The sequence below is a fragment of the Crocodylus porosus genome, unplaced genomic scaffold, assembly GCF_001723895.1.
Source record: "Crocodylus porosus isolate Cpor-Errol unplaced genomic scaffold, CroPor_comp1, whole genome shotgun sequence".
NCBI lineage: Eukaryota > Metazoa > Chordata > Crocodylia > Crocodylidae > Crocodylus > Crocodylus porosus.
The window spans coordinates 35,875,076-35,880,370 of record NW_017728907.1 but is presented as its reverse complement, the minus strand read 5'-3'; the positions used below and the strand labels follow the sequence as shown (position 1 = coordinate 35,880,370).

General features: G+C 45.5%; 1 protein-coding gene across 4 annotated transcripts in view; it reads right to left on the bottom strand.

Moving 5' to 3' along the window:
- KYAT3 (kynurenine aminotransferase 3) overlaps positions 1–3,503 on the bottom strand; it is a 34,569-nt gene extending 31,066 nt beyond the window's left edge. Inside the window, exon 1 of one of the 4 annotated variants that reach the window (XM_019531141.1) lies at positions 3,346–3,503. The gene's annotated coding sequence lies outside the window, so the exon portion shown is untranslated. The remainder of the gene's footprint in view (positions 1–3,345) is intronic. The other 3 variants (XM_019531142.1, XM_019531144.1, XM_019531140.1) reach the window with 3 other exon arrangements.
- Between the last annotated feature and the right edge of the window lie 1,792 nt (positions 3,504–5,295).

The following is a 5,295-nucleotide window of genomic DNA, read 5'->3' as shown; positions in this document are numbered from 1 at the left end:
GACCTCTGCTAATTCCCTCAGCCCTCTGGGGTAGAGATCGTCAGGACCTGCTAATTTAAATATGTCCAGTCCCTCCAGAAGTTCCCTGACTAGATCCTCACTGACCCTAGGCCTGGGTGCGCCTCCCCTGAGACCTACGGGGGTCCCAGTGGGGGGCATGACCCAGTTCCTGCTCAGGAAAATGGAGGCAAAGAAATCGTTAAATAAGTTAGCTTTGCTGTCTGGTGCAACAACCAGATTACCTAGTGTGTCCTGCAGAGGCCCCACGTTACCTGTTACCTTCTTTTTACCCCCTATATATTTAAAAAAGGACTTCTTGTTCTCCTTGATCCAGGTTGGTAGTCCCAGTTCCATCTCTGCCTTGGTCTTTCTGACCGACACCCTGCATCCCTGAGCAACCGAGGGACAGTCCTCCCTGGTGATGGCCCCTCCCATTCATTGGGTGTACACCTCCCTTTTAGCCGGGAGACGTTTCCATACGCTTCTGGTGAGCCATGAGGGCTTTTGCACCCTCTTGCCCCCTTTTGATTAATACTATAATGGACAAGCAAGCTGAAGTCAGAGCACAGCATGAGGCAACATGCAAAATACTGCTCAAAGCTTCAAACCTGGACCACTACTGACCTGTCAATATTTGAATGCAATTGACCTGGAAATTGCTGGAAATTGGAAATCATGTGGAAATTTTTTAACATCACTGAAAAACAGTGAATTGTAAAAGTTTCATATAGGACAGAGTGGATAAATTATCAACACTTTGCTGAAGAATATCAACAGGGAAAACTAGGGTCTCAGCATGTAATAATGATGAAACTAGACTTACTGGATTGCCTCTGTTGTCACCACATTTCTGTTTATTTGTTCGGATTTAAAGGGAACCATTATCAAGATTGATGGGCACAAAGCTGAAAATGCCCCAATAAAAATACTTATAAATACTTGCATTTGATCTCCTATAAAAACACATCTTTCTCTCCTGGCACACAAATGAGTGCCTTCCAAATGAGTCTGTTCCAATGGGAAGCAACACAGACATCCTGGTGCATTCTCTCTGGAAAGCAAATACATGACCTGCTACTATGTGCACACTTCCATAAAAATCTCCCTTCCAGGTTTGCTATTGTACAAGACAGATGGATACATTTCACAGGACACAGAAGGACTCCCTAGTACCATACACACTGACTTTTGCTTTTGCCAGTGAATGCCTGCAGAAATTAAAAAAAAAAATAACCAACCCAAAATGGCACTTCACTTTAAACTTGGTGCGTTCCCATGCCAAGCCCAGCGCATGCTCAGAAGAGGCAACGCATTACTTCAATCCAGCTCTGACACCAGCATCTGTGAAGATCAGGCAGTTCAGTGGGGCTCTTTTTGTCACTTTTATATAATAGCTGAGGTTGAAATACTGCACTGCTGCTTCTGGTAAAGGCGGGGGGGTGGAGTTGAGGAGACGGGTTAATGTCTACGAGCAGCCTGCAGCCATGGCTCATGAGTGCTGAGCACATGCTGGTTTTTTTGGTGGGTACTTGAGCCCTGGAGCACCCACAGAGTTGGCACCTATGCCAAGTACTATGTAGGAAAGTTCAGTTTCAGGCAATGACACTTTAAACGGTTTGTCAATGAATTTGCTCTGCTATGGTGCTAAGATGCTTTACTGTGCATAAATTTAGCTAGAACAAATTTAGCTCATCAAAATGGAGCTTCTTCCAGCCCAAGAACACTATTCATTTTTTCAGCCCTAGTCATGCTTTTAAAAATTGGAATGTTCTCTAGAAATACATACAACATGATTCTCTTTTGGATTTTTTTTCTTTTTTGCACTATCCAATCTAACCAGTTATAGGTTTTCAACTAACCAAGAGGTAGGGACTAGTAACTCAGAAAATGTTCAGGAACAGTTGAGAGGATCCAACACATGCAACAATGACTTACAGATAGAGAGAACCTGCACCTCTGATTACTGTGAAACCTGAACCTCTGATTACCAGATACTTGGTGCCTGCTTACCAGGTGCTTGCTGCCCATAAAGAGTGGAAAAGCTATGGAGCTACTTGGAAGAGAAAAAGACAAGTGACTACTCTTACAGCAACCACTCTTCTCCAGTAAGGGACAGAAAGGACTGGCATGAGGGCAAGAAGCAAAGTTTGCTTAACAGAACTGAGGAGATGTGGATGTGTAGCAAGGTAGGGATGTGTGCCAAGGAAAATAACATCTAAGTTAGGTGGGACCAGAAGACTCTGGGGGAGTTTCTTGACAGGGAGAGGAGCTCTTTGTTTCACCTGGCAACCCTGGGTTATTCTGCTCATCATTTTAGAAAACTGCCTTTGGTCCTTTCCTCAATTCTCTGCTTAGCACCCACAACCCACTCCCTAGTATCCTATTCAGCCCTCATCCTCTTGGACCCAAATAAGATCTCAAATGTCCCTGTTTCATATTGCCTAGCTGCTCTCCAGTGTCTGGAGAAGTCATTCAATGTCAGATCAAGGCACTGTGCACTGCTAACCAAATGGCATCCATCCTGATGGTACATCATAAATTTGTAACCAGGATGCGAGGCCGAGTGTGGAAAAACCCCAAGGAATTGAGTCAAAATAAACCAGTTTAACTTTTATGCCTTGGTTTTGTGTCTTGAAATAAAAAGTAAAACCACCAGTTTCTTCTCTATCTGTCTCTCATATTGTATAAGAAGAATGAGAACCGTTAGCAACTTTGGTTACTCTGAAACATTCATTGATCTTCAGTTCGAAGAAACTCTTGGGCTCCAATGCCAACATCAAGCACGCGCATAGTCTTGCATGCTGCGAGGTACCCTGTTGCTGCAGCATCTTGGTGAAGGCGGCACAACTCAGGAATCCTGTACACTCTTCACCCCCAGGACACAACACTGGGGTCACGTATTTCAGAGCACCTCCCACAACTCAAACCGCAGTGCTAGGCTGTGCTGCTTTAACAAACCCTGGCGCCCAAACCACCGCTCTGTGCTGCAGGAAGATGCAGGTGCGAAGAGGAGAACGCACCGAGAAACAGGAGATCCTCTCTCAGGTTTTACTTGCATTGTTTATAAAATAATAATTAAGGCAACCCAAGAAACCATCCTTTAAGACTGCTGCTAAAAATCATGGGGGCGGGGGGCCTATGCAAAGTCAGTATCCCAGGCAAAGAAACAGTCCCCGTTCCCGGGAGTAAATGCTGGTGCTGTTCTCTGTTAGGCTCGTCATTTCCGGGCCGTAGTGAGGCGAGAGAAGGGGAAGCGTCTTTCTCACTCTACCACTAGGAGTCCTGTTGCATTTCCATCCCCATGGGCTTGCGTGCCCCTTCACCCCTGCGTAGAGAGCGCCTTGCATTTACGAGCTGCTCTCACTGGATCCCAGGTACGCCGCTGGCCCAATAAAAGGTCTCACCCTCAACCCTTGCTCCCCTTCCGATCAGACAGGGGTCTGCCGCGGGCGGGCGTCAAGGGAGCGGGGTCCGCACTTCACCAGGCCGACACCGGGGCAAGGCCTGAAGGCCCCGCCCGGCTCCGGTACCTGCCCACAGGCCGCCGGGCCCGCGCCGGAGAGGACGTCCGCTCCCGCCCCTCGGCCGAGCAGTTCCGCTTCCTCCGGCGGGGATAGGTCCGGCTCGGCCGCGCGGCGAGCACAGGCCGTGCCTCCCTCCCTGCTCCGCCGCCCCGGGGATGGGGGTGGACGTGGGTCCTGCCCCCTCCCCTTCTTCGTCGTGAATGCCCCCGAGCCGCGGGACCCGCGCGCAGGCCGCCTGCCCCTGCACTCGGGAGCGCTGAGTCCCCGGGTGAGAGCCGGGAGGAGGATGCTGGCCGGTTGTAGCGCCCTACCTGGTGTTCGGACAGACTGATTTCACGCTGCGCAATCGGTACGGTTTTTTGGAACAATTGAGCTCCGCTCAGTCGATATGATTTGGCTGAACACGAAATAGATTAATAAAACAAAAAAGAACAAACGGGATCTGGGTCATGGAAGGAACTGAGGTATCCCGTTTGCTTTGCTGATCTCTTTGGGCTTGGAAAAATATAGGTGGCATCTTCCCAGTGCCATGAAAACGAGTCCCCACTCATGGTATACTGTGCTGTTCTGTGACGTCTCTTTATTATGTGAGGAATAAAATAGCTAACAATATGACCCTTTTAAAACTGCCATCGCTTGGCCTCTGAGTTAACTCCTCCCAGAGGGGAGTAAAACTTCACCTTTCTCAGGGTTCTCTGCAAACTCAACCATGATTTAGTTCTGGTGGGTTTATATTTCTAAAGTTGTCTTCACGGCTATAACTAATAAAGAATTATTTTATTTTTAAATCAAAGCTGCAGTTCTAATAAAGAAGAAACAAATGATAAAAGTTTCTATCTCAGATAAGTGCTGGTGCAGTGTTTGGGTACATTGCAACTGTTAGCAGGCCCTGCAAGTAGCTACAAGTTAAATATGCATGTAATCACAAAAAAATGCCAATTAAAATTTTTCATATCACATCATACCATCACAAAGTTTAATTATGCTATTTACAAAACGCTATTTGGGGGAAAATTTTCAGGGGTTTATATAAAACCCTACTTCTATTTTTTAAATCTCTCAATATGAATAATCAAGGTGCCTTGCTTAATAAAGCCAACTGTATAAGATTTTGAGGGAGAGATAAGAATATAGCGAATACATTTTAGAAACCTGAACATAACTTAAAATAGCCTTGCATATGTTAAAATCATGCTTATTTTATCTAAATATCTTAGCTAGAGGAAAAAAACAAGAATTTCCCCATCCACTAGAATAGAGAGGTTGCAAGGTATTAAATCCAACTTTTATTCTGGCACAGACAAATACTATTTGAATGAGATGGGTAGAAAGAAACATTCTTTGGATAGGTTATTTTCAATTTATTTTTAAATGGGGGGGAGAAGACTTATATTGGTAGTTGTCATTGGGAGATAAAACACAGAGTGCAGATGATGTGGGCAGAGATGCATGATAAATGTAGGAAAATATCACCACTCTATTTGAGGTGTGCAGATACACTTGTGCATATGCAGCAAAAGTGGGAGTTTGTTAAAGAGATTCAATCAGAAGAAACTTGCCTAGATGTAGAAGTAGTTGTAAAGCTACAGGAAGTCTGGAAGAGCTAAGAGGAGGGATTCACATGTGCCTTTTGATCCTAGACAAGGGCACTAACTTTTTATTGAGTGTGTGTTCATTAGCATAGAGTGACAACATATCACTCTAAGGTTCTCAAAATATAGTTTGGAGAACACTTGGACAACATTGCAGCCATTCTTCAAAATAACTTCTC